The sequence below is a fragment of the Strix aluco genome, chromosome 3 (genome assembly GCF_031877795.1).
Source record: "Strix aluco isolate bStrAlu1 chromosome 3, bStrAlu1.hap1, whole genome shotgun sequence".
In the NCBI taxonomy this organism is placed as follows: Eukaryota; Metazoa; Chordata; class Aves; order Strigiformes; family Strigidae; genus Strix; species Strix aluco.
In genome coordinates, this window is record NC_133933.1 from 117,757,766 (window position 1) to 117,775,449 (window position 17,684).

Here is a 17,684-nt window from a genome sequence, read left to right on the forward strand (position 1 = left end):
AAAAAGAAAAAAGAAAAAATTGTGCTCATTTTCAAAGGGCTGTTTCCTGAACTTCCTTTTCCAGCTCCTTCCTGTATCCATGGAGAATTTTGTAGGCATTTTCCATCTCCTCATTTACAACAAAACATTGTTTTTGATAGAAACTTGAATGTCTAAGTTTGATTATTGACATAGATTATTTAAAGTAGTTAATCAGAACACTTGTTTTATCAAAACCAAGCTGGTATGCTTTCTTCAGCAGTGGCCTGAGCCTTTGTGATACTAACCACTGATTAATGCCAGCTGGAGTTGCCAGTGGCCAGTGACTCACTGGCTTGACTCTTCATTTACTCTATATTTAATTGGAGGAGGGATCTGCTTCCTCCTTTCACTTTTTCAGGCTCCAAATGGACACTTAGTTAATTTGACCTAATAGGAAAAAAAAAATTAGAAATGCTGCATCTACCTTTTGCCCATCCCCTTTTTTTTCTTCCTAGTCTTGTACCTCTTCAAAGACACGTAGACTTGAAGGAGATAAAAAATATTGGAGCTGACAGTCCTTGTTCCATTGACAAAAGTATGAAATTCCATTAGCATCATGAGCATAAAGTTGGGCCCGTGGAGTTCTAGCAAAGTACAGCTAGTGCTTAAATCCTCACCAAGCAATCAGATGCCTTCCTCTGTACATGCTGCTTTCAGAGAGATATTAATTTTTCATGTATTTTGCCTAGCACTTATTAAAAGGATGACAGTGAAGATCATTGCTTTTCTGGCTACCCACTCTCAAACATACCATGCGTTAATCTCTTAGTTCTGTTGTAAAGTTCTAGGCCAGAGCACCTGGGATCCAGGAATTATCGCTGAGAACAGCAACTTGTTAATGACATCATGGTGAGAACCTCACACTCATGGAGAGCCACCAGTCACTCATGAAACCAATAAAACCAGACAACATCTCTTAAACTTTCTGGCACAACCTTTTCTCAGGATGCAAAAGAATAGTTAAAATAGTTTAGCAGCTTGTGCTTCCAAGTTGTTTCTTTACAGACCCAAAAGCATGTGCTAGACAGATGTTGTGCTCAGTCTGATAAGTTTGCATACGGTATTGATGATCTGTAGATATCAGAAAATTCTTGGATTTATGTAAGTAGGTATGTCCAAGAAAAGTTTGCGAATATTAAGGGAGTGTAATTCAGAACTGATGTAGCTTATGTGACTGGAATATTAGTATTCTGCTTTAGGCTTCAAATATGTAGGATATCAACAAGAAATAATTATTTTATCTTTGTCTTTTTAGATGTCTCATTAAGATACAGCAATTAAGCTCTATTTTCAGTAACATTTTTACAACAGACAGTAGCTTTAAAAAAATCTATAATTTCTTCAGATTCTTTTTATTAATTACAGCCATTTCCATTGCTTGGGATTATACTTCATGGGATTTTGGGCAGGGAGGATGGAGCCTTCAATGGAAAACTCTACATTTTATTTTCAGAAGTATATGAGCCCTAGTAGTAAAAAGGTGTCTATTCTTATGATCTTCCAGAGGGCAGTAACATTTCCATCTGTAAATATAATGAAGAAAAATTCCATAAGAATTTTTTTAGCATGTTTATCAGAGACCTCTCACATTGCACTGTCTTGCAGTCTGAACAACATGTGAAAATACAATGTGGGAGTATGGGAATTAGTTCATGTAAGTATTTGACTAATGTCTAACAGAGTTTCCATAAGTTCCACTCCCATGTTCCCTCAGTTTTTATTTATTACAAAAATGTATTAAGAATTAACAAATTTTAAGTTTGTTTTGAAAACATCCCAACTGGTTACATTAAAGCTGAAAGAATGTCTTATTCTTACCAAATACTATGGTTTTCCTTCCAATACATCAAAACAGTGGTGAACAAAACCTGTGTGCAAAGTATCTTTTAAACAGTACTTGCCATTTCAACGAGTCACTTCTGAGACAGGGAACTTCAGCCCTTCTCAAACAAAGTCTCTTGGGCACAGGAGTGTTACAGAGGTGTAAGGGACTAACATGGTTCTGATTCTCCTGGTCTGCTGGGGGGAAAGAGCTACCTGGATTTTTGCCCACATCTTATGTCTAGGTACTGGAAGCCTATCAAGCAACTTCAGCCCATGTGCTTTTGAGGAGCTTGACCCAAGCAATTCACCCAGGGTCTGCCAGAATGTTTGGAGCAGAATATACTTGACTTGTAAATTAGTCAGTCTTCAGAAGAAGTCTTGAAGTTAACACATGGCTAAAATCCCAGCTGCATTCAGCTTCCAGAGAGTGAGATGCTCTAGCTACAGATCTCCTCTGGAGTTCATCACTCCTTAAGGATATGAAGCAGCTCTGTAATGTGCATCAGCTGTTAATGGTTAGCTGAGGACTACCCAGCAAGGATTGCAGGAATGTGCTGTGTTCCAGCAGTGGTTGGAGCCCTGATACTTTTTCCAGTCCCTGACCTGCCTGTCTAGGCTTTCTGCCATATAGCTGCTGCCACTGCACATAAGCTGGCCATGCGTGTGTGGGTGAAGCACCCTCCTTCATTTTAGCAAAGATAAAATGCACTGACACTTAAAACATGCAGCTCAGTACTCTTTAAGGCATTTTCCTTGACTTTGATCCATATAGAGAAATTCCTCAGGCTGCTTTCATTTTACTATTGTGGTTTCACACCTCTGCCCAACAGCAATGAAATTAAAAACAATTAAAGTAGAAATGTTAAGAGAAGGGTGAATAATTCACAATGAAAGATGGACCTGCCAAAACTAGTCTGTCTGTTCATGGAAAGTCTGCAGGCTGATCTTAATTTCCAAACATTTATTTATGACTTTGGTTTACCTGATATTCTCCTGAGAATTTATTTTTATGCTGTAGGAGGTATCACACAGAATTTACTTCAAGTACTTGAACTGGAAGTCTGAGCTGCGTTAGTTAATTGTGGTTGCTCATATGTAGTTACATGAGATGGCAGGAGTTCAACATCAGTGAAAGCAGATGAGAACCGGAAAAGATTGCCTTGGGATGAAGTCTCTCTGGGATGATGAACTGCATCCATGGAATTATTTTCTAAAAACTGTTTGGTCTGTAGGAATCATAGAATAATGGAATGGTTTGGGGTGGAAGGGACCTTAAAGATTGTCTAAGATGTGTAGGCTTTACCTAGTGTAAAATGAGGACAGGACCAGACAATTGCAAAATCTGTTGGCTACATGAAGTGTAAATGCAGTTTTCTGTAGCTCTGTTTCCATAAAATAATAATTTTTATATGAGAGGTCTTATTCTCCCTAATGGATATTTTTGTAGGACACTGTCAGATCATTTGATTTTTACTGCCCTTAAACTAGGGCTATAATAAGATGTTTTAGGGACTCTTCCCTGTTGTCTCAGGTGTAGGTGCATGTGATACAAATTCATTTTTACATTCGAGCAAATCAAATCCCTGTCAAACAAGTTTGGAAGTATTTGCTTAGCTTCTCTGTTTTTCTTACAGGAGGAATATTTGCCTCATATGTCAGTGCCACTGATTCCTATTTGAGGCCAAATTATTTTTAGTGGGGATAAATCTTTTATGGAACTAAATTTTTTATTAGTCTAAATACAAAATATTTATGTTCCATTACATATTTACAATCCTATTCATGAAAAAATAATGGTCATCCTAAAGAAGTATTTCCATGGGAATTATTAAAAAGAAGAAAAAAAAAAAAAAGAAAAAGACTATTCCACTGAAACTTTTTCCATACAATAAATGAAACACTTCTAGGTAAGAATTTATGCAAGGCAGTTAGCAAGCAATAGATATGCACATGCCACTTTTAAGTCCTGCTTTGAAATTCACATTATTTCAGACATGATCATAATGATTAACTTTAATGCTTTGGGTAGAAACTAACTTTTTCCCAGCCTCCTTCACCAGAAAATTTTTAAGAGAAATAATTACTGCTTGCTATTCTATGTCTACTGTTGCAGTGAAACTGGTGCTAAATTCTGTACCAGACATCTTCAAGTATCTGCAGCATTTCATTAGAGGTTGAGCCAAATTAATTTCTGGAGCAACACTATTGAAATTCTGGTCAATGAGCCAAGTAAAGCACATAAGCAAGTGTTTAAGCAGTGGGGGTAATCCTGGGAGTTCAATGGGACTATTATCATGGTGTAAGTTAAATATGTGCTTACTTGGCTGGATAGGGGCCTTAGTGTATCTCAACACGCAGCATCTATGGGCCTGAAAGCCAACTGAAGTTAATAGAAGGGAAGTCTCTGATTTACGGATTTTAAATCAGCCCATGAATAACTTAGTGTCATTCATGGTGTCTAGTAGATCACAGCAATTGACTTAATTGGATGATGAATAAAATGTTTTCCCAAATCTGCAAATTACCCATTTTTCTCTAGCTCTCCTTTCTTGTCACAGGATCATGCTCATTGCCTGTGACCACCCCAAGATCATCCCATTTAGCCTGAAGAATTGATCTAGCTCAGAAATTGAGGTTGGTAGCCTCAGGTTAGTTTTCCATGCAGTACATAAGATGATTTTCTGGACTGCAGGAAGTTTCTAGCTATGACATTTTTCTCTTCTGGGTAAGAAAGAGCCATGTATCTGTGGGGTAAATTTTTTCTTTCTCATTGACCTCTTTTCAATAAACCAGTTACTCAAAGGAGCATTTCCCTGACTAGAATTTGTAACAGTATTTTTCATAATGCACCAATAAATCCTTTGTCAAACAATTGTTTCCCATTTTAAATTAGAAATGCAAAGCAGGGGGGAAAAAAAAAGGAAAAAGGAAAAAAAAGAGAGAAATTTGCTTAGGGGGCTGGAGGAGAGAGAAAATAGAAGTTGGGCTGAATAAGTTCTGTGGCAAGTTTCCCAAATAATTTTTTCATCAGATTTGCTAAACATTTCTTAATTCTGATGTCAGGTCACAAGTTCTTATTCTTTTTTGTATGCCATTGAGACACACTATCCTTGAATGATGGTTTTGTATTGTAAGGGGATGAGGTGAATACACACATTCAGAGCTTCCCAGCAACATGTGCTCAGAGTATTTGCTGCCTCTTCATTGGCACTTGGAGTGCTCAGGTTTCTGAGACTTCACCTAATCAGGTCAGACCTGGGGCCATATGCATCTCATTCACTTCAGGGATCTACAATGAACTTATAACTGTTTCTCTCTAACTTCAGAAAAATGACTCCAACATGCTTTTGTTCTGATTCTCCTTCATGTGCAGGAAGTTGAGTCATGGCTGTTTGGAACTGCAGGACTGCAGGTCGTGTCCTTGTGTTCTCAGTGTATCCATATGATTCTGATTTTTTTCATGGTGTCAGAATGAGAGCAAAGAAGGGGTCAGTCCCTTTGTGACAGCACTGCTGTTTCCAAGTGAGATACATACATGTAGCCTCTATCTAATTTAAGTCATGAAATGTTCATCCTCTTTTGGGTTTCTTAGAATATATTGCTTTCCATCTGTGTGCGCTTTCTCTGGGGACACAACTATATACTTATATCCTCATGTAAGATGTGAATTTGCTTTTGTAAAGGAATTACATGGGCTAGAGACCTCTTTGAAGGAACACCAAACAGAATTGAGCAAAGGTAATGGGGGGTGATAAGGGCAGTTGATAATAGCTTATTTTGCAGGATATAACAACCCCCAAACCCTAGTTTTAAGAATATGTGGAAAGTCTGTTTTGAATTTTCTGTTTAGGTACACATGCTGATTTACAAACATGCAGTTACAGGGACCAGGAGGTAGTTAGGGAGGTTGTAATTAGAAAGTTTTTCAACAAAACAGGCTCATCTGGGATAGATAGGAATCTGGCCTGTGGATTTTGACAAAGGTAGGCTGTGATGGGTTCATGTGATCCCCAGCACTCTGAGTGCCTGAACACTCCAGAGTTCATTTCAGCTGTTGGAAAAGCCCTGCAAAAAATGGTCATTCAGGTATGCATTCAGGAATCACTTGGAGCTGGGTATCTGGCTGAATTCAGCTTCTTTCAGTGGTTGGAACATTACCTCAACACCAGAGTTGGCTTTGCAATAACTCTGAAAGTCCCATAAGGACACAGCCCACCAGCCAGACCTGTAAACTCTTTCCAGTCTTCCACTCCCACAGTTTTCTCCCTCCTCATGTTCCCCTCCCACCCAGCTTTAGTGGCCAAGACCTCTCTGCTGGTCTCTGATCCTATGTGATGGCCCCACTGGTCTTCCTGATCGGTTATGTGTTACAACCACTTCATCCTGTGTACAGTCACAGTGCATGAAATTCTTGTCATGAAAAGACACCTGTAACCTTTCTTCACCAAATGACTCAACTCTGTCATTCTTCTGCCATATTACTTACCATGCCAGATGCATCTTCCTTCTATCTCATCTGAGCCAGCACCTTCCTTCTCAGCAGGAAAAAGGTTCCCTGAGAGAGGTCTCTGTAGCAGGAGCATGTGGAGGGTCATACTGCTCTGTGGAAAGCCTATTGTTTTGGAAAGAAGGTTCCCATGGAGATCCCATGTTAAATTTTCCTTCAGGTTCTCCCAGAACTGAAATGAACCTCGAACTATTTCTTACAGAATTATCTTTCCTGAGATTTGAGCTTATTAAAATGTTGCCTGAGACACCAGTAACTGTCTCAGTCTTTGCTTCAGGGGCTTTTGCCTTGCCCCTGCTGAGGCTTTCAAACAGTATAATCTTCTATCTTTAACTCGAGGCGCTCTATCCCTGAGCTATTCTCTTCACCCCCAGCCTCTTCTGCAGCAAATCCCAGGGCTTTCTACCTGAAGTCAGATAATAACTGAGTTTTGTATTCTCATCAGGAAGGAGCAGTGTGATTAATTCTCCAGTGTCTCTTCTGCTCCTCTGAGCTCTCTTTCCTTGTGGGGAATCTGTAATGGAGCAGGGCAGGAACCAGCACTGAACTCCCTTTTCCTTAAAATAGACACATCACCTGCTCCACCTTCACATTATGGAGTAAACCACGATGAGAGCAAACGCTGTCTCATCATTGCAGTCTGGCTTTTGTCATCTTGCAAAAAGTGGAGACAGTCTGTAGTAAATAAGATGTGATTCGAGAGGGATGTGGGCAAAATACTACAATTAAACAGTATATGCCTTCTGAGGCAGCACTCCCTGAAAAGATTTTGATTTCCAGTGTGTCAGAAAGGAAGTGTAAATCAAAAGCTTTTAGAGGTGGATGCCTCTTAGTACAAAAGAGGGGGCATTCACTTGCTGTGGTGGAGAGTGTATGCACCACATCCAGTAGCACTTGTAGAGGTTATTGTACCCTGCAATGGCTTGGGGAGCTCCCTCTTTGTTGACTCCAGAGGAAAGCTGAACCAAGATACCTCCTTACCTCAATCAAGTGTGTGAAGTATGTGAAACTGACCCAGGCCAGGAGGGTGCAGGGGAAGAGACCACTAGAGCATGATCTTCTCCTGCAGCTCCTCACAGTCCCTGATTTGTGCCAGGGGATTCAGTCCCATGCTGGCTGTTAATATGATTTGTGACTTGGAAGCAGCCATCATAGGAAAAGGTCAGAGCTTCTCAGGGCCATTTAGTTCCTTCTTCAGAAAAACAAGTTTTTGTTCCTTCAAAGTTTGTTCTTTGGGTTTTCATGCTTGATCTATGATCCCCAAACTGAAAATTGATGTCACACAGACAAGCTGACAGTGTTGTATTGGAAGTGCATTATATGCTTTTAGGTAAAGGAGGATGGTCTATCTGCAAGAAACATTTCATTTTCTCCAGCTGGCAACACAAGTTAAGAGGGTTGCCTTCTGGTTCAGAACAGGTGATAACCAAGCTCTGGGAATGCAAGCGATATGGCTTGAACTCACTATATATGTATTGGGCTCTTTGGAAGGTGTATGTTTATATCTTTTTTTAGTTAACTTCACAGAGAAAAAGTGTTGAGCCATCCTGCCATTTCCTGTGACAACATTTCCATCTGTGTGTACTTTGAGCACTGAGGAATCGCTGTGCTTGGAAGGTCATGGCAATGTAAAGGCAGAAACTTGGGGTTCATCTACAACTTTAAATTGAAGTAAATGTAGTGAGTGAAGGCATCAGTTAATTGAGAAAAATCTTAACAATGATCAGCAATACTGCTGTATAAAAATTGCGCCGATTCCCAGTGTGGATTGTGGCAGGCTTAAGCACCAACAAAAGATAATGGAGGTCGTGTGCTCTTTTTTGCATCTTTTTTTTCCCCAAAATAGGGAAAACACCTATTGTCTCCAGTAAAGTCAATGGAACTTCTTTCACTTTTAATCTTATAGAGCTTGCTGCTGTGAATGCTTATGCACATTCTCATCCTTAACTTCATTGTTATGAGAATTGGGATAATGCATCAAATGTGAATTTTTCTAAGTCTGGAATTTCAGACAAACACTTCTGTGTATTTCTTCAGAGGCTGAGTGATTCCAGAAAGATCACTTGGTCTATATGTTAGATAAAAATACAGCCTTTCCAAAGTTGGAGTAACACCAAGTCAGCATGAATGTCTAGTGTGTGATATGTGGAAGCAAAATATATTTTTCCTCCAGAATTCTGTCTTTGAAACTTCAAGACTGGATAAAATACAGAAGTCCAGTTATAAAGAATTACATAGAGTATGAAGGCTCTTCTCTGTACGTTAAGTAAAAAGTCAAAGAGAAGTTCCTGGTGGCTATCAAGCTAAATGTTTTCAAAAATTCCATACATGTGCACTGCTCATAAATTCACTTTGAACAATATGCATAAGAACGATTTTTAAATTAAATTTAAAAATTTGTTTATTGAATTTTATACAAGAGGCCTAACATTGAGGAAATGACTCTATCACTGGGTCTAAAATAGCATGTGGGGAGGGGTGCAGGGAGAAAAGAGGACTTAAACTACTTCCCAGAGAACAGGACTGTAGCAATCTCAGTATAATAGATTGTTCTTTCTTATATCACAGCAAGTGATAAAAGGGCTTAATATACAGACTAAATGGATGTTGACTTGAATAGTTATATACTCAGCTTCTTGTGCCAGAGATTTAATCTCGTCAGGGCTGCTTTTATGTAAAAGTGACTTGTTTGCTTTCTATAGGACATTTCTACTCTTTTATGTGAAGACTTACATGTCTGGAGGATTAAAATTGATGCAGTTTTTTTAGAAAATAATGACTACTAAAAACTCTAAAGTAGTGGGGTTACTAGAGGAAAAAATGTGTTACAAAGTGATTTGAGCTGTGAAAATTAATAGATATAACCGAAAATATAAGCAAGAAGGGTAGTGTAATTTTTTATGTCTCCTTCTAAAGAGGGAGCTTCAGAATGCTAAGTTTTTATGAGCTTTTAGTTTTAATTTTAACTACTTTTTCATATGTTTTTCATTGTTTTTCTACAATGATTAAAAATAGTACTAATACTTTTACTTCCCTTTACTGAAACCCTTTTATTCTTACCTTAGGTGAATGAACTAGCGGTGAAAAAGTTTACTTTCTTAACTGATAAAGATAAGAAAAGTGATAATAAAATAAAACAAGCTGGCTGCATGTAACAACAAAAGTGAAGTCCTGGCTGGACAGGTGATGGCAGACTCCTCACTGACTTCTCCATGGCCAGGATTTCTTCCTTGGGATTTGTTTTAACCCCAGATTGTGGTGCAAAAAATTTCCTTTAATATCTGTACACTGTACGATCCATGCCCATGTTTTCCCTGTTTTTTGAAGTCATGACATTTATTGCTTGCATGTATACCAGGCTGAGCACCAGTCCAGCAAAGCACATAAACTCATATGCAGCATTATTTTTATTGTAGCATGTGCATTTTTCTCAATTTAGTAGCTTTCTCCACTTCCTGGATTCAGGCAGTTATGCAAAAATGCTCATTTGTTTTTTTGCAAAGATGAATAAACCTATTTTAGTCAAGAAAACACAAGGAAAAGCTTGACAGTTCTAACAGGTAGTAGATAAAAAAGATACCAACTGTGTTACTTAAAAAATTGTATATATGTACATGTGTGTACATATGTATGTATTTACATCTTTTAAACTAGACTCATTGCTTTAGGGGAAGGAGATCAGGGGGAAAAACGGGCTGACTCATGATCTGAGTCCTGTGTTAATAGCTTGAAGGAAGCATATTATAATCTCAGTGGGAATGCCTATGCTGTTATGTTAGCTCCTTCATGTTTCCACAGCCTGTATGTTGCCTTTCACCCTGGCTCAGTGCTGGGGTGAGGTAACAGATCCTTCAGGCATAAAATGGGAAAACTTTTGGTCTGAGATCAAACTCAACCCTTAGAGGCAGTATGGGTGCAACTGGGGTCATACACTCTTCAAACACAAGATCACTGTCAGGCTTTGTAAAGAAGAAAGGTATAGAAAAAACTATTAAATCCTGTATGTGTACTCTTTGGGGAAGGCATGTTAGGGTTGGCCATATTGGCTTTTTACCCAGGGGTTCCCGTGAACAAGTTCTGTTACCCCTGAGCAGGTAACAGGACCAGAACGAGAAAGAAATCTGCTCCTTTGAAATAACACTGTAACCAGAACTAGTTTAGCTAACTGAGGTGTCTTAATCCTTTGTAAAATTACCAAAGAGTTTGAAAAAAACTATGAAAATTAACAGCAATGTTGCTTAGCTGAAAACACAAGCTAATCTAATCTTTTTGAATAAAGCAGATAAATCTCAGTAATTTAGCTATCATATTGGATACGTAATTATTGGCATCAGGCTATAGCACAATTAGATTAGGACTTTGCTTCCTGCCTTTTCCAGAATATTTGGTAATGAAACTAAAGACAATTTGTCTGTGACTGCCTCCCCTTATAAGGAAGCCATAATACAAATCAACTATTTGGCTTTGTGATTAAATGGTTAGATGGAAAATGGATGAAGATAGCTGAATTTATACACAGTCCCTTGTTTCATTTATCTTGGTTTATTTTTATTAATGCAAGCCTATTTGGAGCACCCTTTCCATCTTGCATTTCATAGCTGCAGTAAACCACTAACTGAGTAGCTGGTTGCCCACTGTTCTGGGCAGTGGGGATAACAGCCTGGTTTTACACCTATTCTGAGTATGTCCACCTCCCTTGTAAAGCACTGAGTCTGTCCAACTTCTGGCCTGAGTATAGGCTGAGGAAGAGGAAGCACAGCAAAACCCTTCCTCCCTCTGACCCTGTGGTCCTTGCTTGCGTGGCACTGGCATACCCGCTGCTGGCTGGTTCAGAGGAGACAGCTGCAGCCTGACAGAAGCTAGAGCAAACTCTGAACAGCACAGAGGACCCTGCAGTGTACCAAAGTGCCAGTAGTTTCTTTTTCACCCTCTCTTTATAACTATATGTTAGAACTTGGGGAACTCAGCACCACTAACAGTAAAGGCTTGGTAGAGCTGCCTTTAGGCTTAGCTTTAAATTTGACAGTTTTATCTCTTTACTGCTACTACCTTGTCACCATCTGCTGTGTTTTCACTCAGTTGTCAGCTGGGACTTGTGCACGCTGCAATCCTCTTGCCTTCACATGGCAGTTTGCATGTTAAGGGCTGGCAGTTTGCATGTTAAGGTAGGTGGAATAGCATTGCAATTTATACAGCCCTTGATCAGCATCCCCGTGTGCAGTACTGCATTGTTTGAAATTGAACTGAAGTAAAATCATGATGTTGAACAAACAACTGTTCACTTAGACCTTTAGCTATATGCTGCATGCGTTGCCTTCTTGCTGTAAAAGCCATCTATTTGAAAGCAAAATAGGACCCTGAGACACCTCAGGTGTGGTCAGTAAGACCCCAAGAAACTCTCTGTTCCTGTTTGCTGGATGACCTTTGGCAACTCGAGCTGACCTTTGAACTTAAATTTTTCTGTCTATAAAATAGAGACAGCAAAACCTGTCCTTCTTTCCAACTCTAAGGGGGTAAGATGGTTTATGTAAGAGCTCGATGCTGTTTAGTATTGCAAGGTATCACTTGGCAACATGCACTCAGCAGTGGGGCAGACTCCTCAACCCCAAAGGCAAGAAGGCATAGGGAGCCCAGGGCTGAAAGGGAGCTGGGTGCTGAGGAGCTGAGGTGAAAGCTCTCAGCAAAAGGGGAGGAAAGAAGAGTTAACTGCATCCTCTGCTGAAAGAAATGGGAAGGCTTTTAGTGATTCTGACCTCTCCTTGGGCAACAGGAGCTCTCACCTCCTTCTCTTTCCCCTCCTGTCCTCTCTCTTTACTCAGGCTTGCTTGTGGAGGCTGCGGTAATTTAAGATTAAAAAGGGAAAACAAGCTGTATGGCATCTGATGTGGTAGCAGCAAGTATTCTGACATTTGAAGAGTGCCAGCAGGCAGCCAGGCTGATGAAGATGGGGATGGAGTGAATGCCCTGTCCGCTTCTGTGCTGCTTGTGTTATTTCTTGGTAACAGCAGTGTTGACCCAAATTCTCATGTAAGGAGCCCAAAAAATCCCTAATCCAAAAACATTTGGATCCAGAACTTGAGGTTGAACTTTTCTCTATTTATTACTCTACAGAAGCACTCACATTAAGATTTTAAAAGATTTTTAAAAGGAGATAGAAATAAGAATTGTTTAAACAGGCTCTTAGCACTATGGGGTTTCTGACTTTCTCTTGTAGCAATTCAGAGCTTGCTCCCTATCTTCAAGGCTTGCTTACTGACGACACATGCTGGTTAATTTAGTGGGTAGTTTGCTAATGTCAGGACATAAAGCTACTGCCTACAAGTTCTTTATGAATATTTCCACTTCTAATAGTCTTTACCAAATACACTGGGTGCAAAGTTTATAATGCAGTAGCTTGCAGCACGACGATCTGACACAGCTATTACTTCAACATCCATATGTTTTCCCATAGATGTTTACCAATAGCTCAAGCAGAGAACCCAAAGAGTAGCAATTAAAATAATCCATCCTTGTAATTTAAAGCTTCCTGCGTAAGGAAGTGGAGGAGCATTACTGTCTCCGGATTTAAGCCTGCTGAAGACTTTCAGATTGTGAATTCAGGAACCTGAGGGAGGGCAGAAAATTTGAGTAAGCACATTACCACTTCCTCTGGAGGAGGTAGTTGCTGTTCCAGTGGTATTGTAACCACTAAATGTCACAGTCATCTCTCTGGTCCAGCTCAGCAGTGCTCCGCAAACTCATCTTTTTACAGTCACTGACTAAGCTTTATGAGTAGCTGGTGTACCTTTTTGAGTTCAGTAGGAAACTCAACTATATATTTAGGGTATCTTATAAATAACTCCCTGCCCTCTAAACAGCTGACACAAAAGAAGGTTTTAATTTCTCATTTTGGTAATGATTTACAGCTGTTGTTCCATTGGGCTTATGAAACATAATATATATGCTTCAATGAATGTTTCATATATATGTTTATATATAAACATTGAAAAATTACTTCTGAGAGTCACTTGCAAAACCACCATATTTTATGCAAAAAACATGTCTTGCAGTTCTTGCTGCTATCACAATTAAGCAGAGCAATTCTCATTCTTCCCTCTCTCTTTCTACATATATATATCTCAGTAATGAGGACAGAGCTATGATTCAGGATGACAATTTTTGGACAGGAGAGCTATTTTTCAGTGGTTGATTTAGGGCCTATGAAGGTCTGTTTATTTCGGAAAATGCTTTGCTATATTTCCTTTCAGAAAAAAAAAAGTAAGATTACACAAGATTAGTAATTTTTTTTCTAATTTAAATTCAGATTTTCATATCTTGGCAATATGCTGTTTTTAGGGTTTTGGTTTTTTGTTTGTTTGGGGGTTTTTTCTTCATTATCATCAGATAATCCAGAATTTTTCTTTGTCTCAGCATTTCAACTGGAAAATGAAAGGTGGATTAAAAGGCAAGAGACCAAGTGAAATTCTCCCCTTCTGGAACCAGGGCTGTGATCTCAGATATGCTACATGAAATGAGGCAAGTCATTTGGCCTGTGCCTCAGCTTCCCAGTCTGTAAACAGGGGCTATAACTGCTTTTCAGTGCGATGCTCTGAGATTCACATCTGAAAAGCACTAAGCATGATTAATATCCAAGCACGTGATGCCTGACATGCAAAAATACCATGTTGTTTAATCACTGGTGCCTTATGGATGTTCTTTGACATAAAGACAGCAGCTGGGTGTCTTCAAAACAATCCCAAAAAGTCTAATCACTAATGATTTACTTGCTATTCAGAAGAGGTGTTTTACGCAAGTAATTACACAGGGACTAGGAATTTGAACAGTGATGTGATCAAGATTCATCTGCATGATTGCAAACACTTTAAAATTATTTTTCAAATATTTATTTTTAATGAAAATTAAATTAAAAATTCTTAAAGACTGGTATTTAAGATCATGATATTTTTTAAATGTCTAGTGGGAGTTAAAGGAAATCTTAGGAGCGTGGAATGCTTAATAATAAAAAGGGCAAAAATTGGCTTGTCTTTTTATTGCTTGCTCTCACCCTCCCACTTAACAGGGATAGAGGAGGTTATGGAGGATCCTGAAATGATCAGTCACTTTCTGCATTAAGGGCACTTCTGTGCCTCCCTGCCCATCACCCACTACTGGCTCCTACAACTGCTAACAGTGATTAAATGGAGCAACTTGTGCGAGTAATGACATTAAGGAATGAAGACAAATCAGTTCAGCAGGTGTAGGCTGGTTAGTTCTCTTTTGATTAAGAACTTCTCCTTGGCTGTGTACACCTCTTTTCTCTTTAAAGGACTAGTTATCTCTGCTGACCCTGGTGACATTTTCAGTCCTACCTTTCTTGCTCACCCTTTTTCTGGTTTTAGTATCCCCACCTATTTGTGTGGGTCAAACAGGAAGGAAGATACTATAGCAAGTTGTGTGAAATTCTAGACTTACTGATACCTTTGAATAGTTGTAACTCATGAAGAAACACATTCATTGCAGTTGAACTAGATGATTGTTGTAGGTCTCTTCCAACTGAACGATTCTATTCTATTCTATTCTATTCTATTCTATTCTATTCTATTCTATTCTATTCTATTCTATTCTATTCTATTCTATTCTATTCTATTCTATTGCAGCTGAATGGGAAACTTGGACTTGGTAACGTAATAACCCTTTTCAGGAAGGGATTTAAGCATAGCTATGTATATTTTAAAGCCTGTGTACAGCCTTGTAGATGGCAGTGAGTATCTGTAATTCCTCCTTGGCTTTCAATGGAGTTTGTTACTTCTGAACATGCTTAAGTGTCTTTTAGTGATATTGATGCTCCTTGTGACAAGATTAGGGTGTGTGATTGATGTGTTTCTTTTTGGTGTGGTTTTTTTTTTTTTTCTTTTTAATTGCCAGCTTCTCCAGTTTTTCTTCTAAAGCATTATTATTCCCTATATTTTTTTGTCTTTCACTTCATACTCTTCCCCTAGTGCCTGTGCCGTCTGTCTGAGTGAGGAGCACCTCCCTTCAGCCTGACTTCCATTTCAACTCAGCAGGCACTGCAATCTTTTTCTTGGCTCCTGGTATCTCATCTAATCAGACACCATGCTTTTATGCTGGCTCCCTACATCTACACTAGGTATTTTGTTAGACTATCAGGCAGAACTAAAAGCTTCCAGCTTGCCTACCTTCTTTTCTGCCAAATTGGAGAGAGGGGAGGAGAGAAGGGAGGGGGGAGAGACAGTGAGAGCCCTTTAGTGTAAGTCGTCTCTGACTTCAGTCCTTTCCCTACTCCTATGGAAGTGCTACTTGGTATTTCTAGTGTGCATGAAGATTCAGCGCTTTGCCCTGCAGAGAGAGAATTCCCAGACCCTTTGATAATATCCTATTCTTAAATAGTGGATATATTTTAATGATGAATTGCAGGCAGTTTAAAATAAAATTAAAAAAAAAGCTCCACCTCACCAGGCTGGGTAAAGTCTTCATATATAACTCCTGCAGCTAATACCAAAACAATAGAGGAAATACAACTTCATCTCTAATAAAACTTTCAATTTTAGTAAGGGAGTCTAGTGGTTTAGTAATACAGGGAAAGGATCACATATCTCAACTGCATTTATGTTCCACTTTTCACTACTGTATATCTAGTTTCAGTTACTGCACACTGGAACAACAAAAAGTTCTCACACTACTCTGATGGTTTAGGATCTTCTAAGGTGCATGGAATAAGTCAAAATGGTGACCAAAGCACGCTTGACCAGGATCACTGGTCAGCACATAACAGCAGTGACTAATGCAATTGGTGGCCACGTAAGTACAGAAGACAAGGGGTGATAGCACCTTGTAAAGTAACACCTTGACTAGAATGTGGGTTCAGTTCCAAAAATATCATAGAAGTACAGAAACTAAATGCTGAATGCGAACAGAGCGCAGTCTGGGGCCCAGGTAGATCTGATGAAGAAAAGTAGGGGGTCTGCTGCACATCTTGCTTCATAGTCATTACCCTCCTGCCTCCTTCCCCTTCACTGCCACTTTGCAGGGAAGCATATCTTCCCTTTTCACCATGGCTGCATCAGCCTTCTGTCCTTGCACAGACCGAAGGGGGTTAGATGTTTATCGGGAGGAAATACAGTCCAGAGCAGCCATTGAATGACATACTCAAAAGCCAAGAGACCATTTTCTGTTGAGTGTTGACATCTCAAATTCTTTACCTCACAGCTGCCGTTACATGTAGTTAAAATAAGCCACAGATCAGCTCATAGCACACATGAAAAGCTGCTGAAAATAGCTAACAAGCTCTGTGGTGACATACATCGCCCACTGATTTGTTTAAGACTGTCCAGGTCAACAACACAGGTTTGGTTTTATCTGTTTTGGAGTTTTATTTTTGTAAAATCATTTTTAAGAAGATAAAAATAATTTCTTATAGTTTAAACCTGTCTGAGTCTTTCAGGGTTCATGCAGAAATGCACGCTCCCAGTTACATAATTCCCTGACCCTTTGCTACCTACTTGTTCCAGCTGAAGTAAGTCAAACTTTAATGTGATTAAGTGGTTGGATAATAATACAAAGCTCATCAGCCAATTAAATTGCTCTGCAAGGTGTGTAGTATCTGATAAACCACAGACACTATAGCAAAGAAAGAACCCTTGTTTTCCCTTTCCTTTTTTTTTTTTTTTCCTCTCTGTCAGTTGGCCTTTGTTTCCATTTTATGTCATGGGATTATGTTAAGCAGTTTACGCCCCTTGCTTCCTTTTGCTGGGAAACCACTGCTTAATCCTGATTCCTTTTCTTTGTGCATGTTTGTCACTGCAATAGACTTTTGCTCTTCCCTTGTATCCGCTGCAACTTTTCAGGTTAGTTCTTTCTCCAGTTTCTTGGTGTCAAATGCTGTAACACTTTCTTTTCTCAGCAACCTGGTAAAGCTGATTCCCCTCCGCTTACACTTGTATAAACCCAGAGTGTTTCAGGTAAAGGCAGTGAACCTGTGCAGGGGCAGAGCAATGCAGATACTGGTGCAGTGGGATGATACAGATTATAAATCAACATAAAAGTGGCTTTTGCCATTATGTGGCAGCTACAAACATGTAGACACAATAACTTCACATGATAACTTCAACCCAGGTTGTATTTGCTGCAGATTCAATGTGACCAGGAGCAAACTTTATACTAACATATGGTATTTCCTTAATGCAAGATGTCCATCACTTTGTACAAGATAATAAATATTGGACTTTATTCTGATGGCCAAAAAAAGTGTAATCTCTGGCCTGAAGACATGATATTTGCCTATGTACAAGTCAGCATTTTCTTCCACCTGTTAATTTGTGTGACCAATGTATCT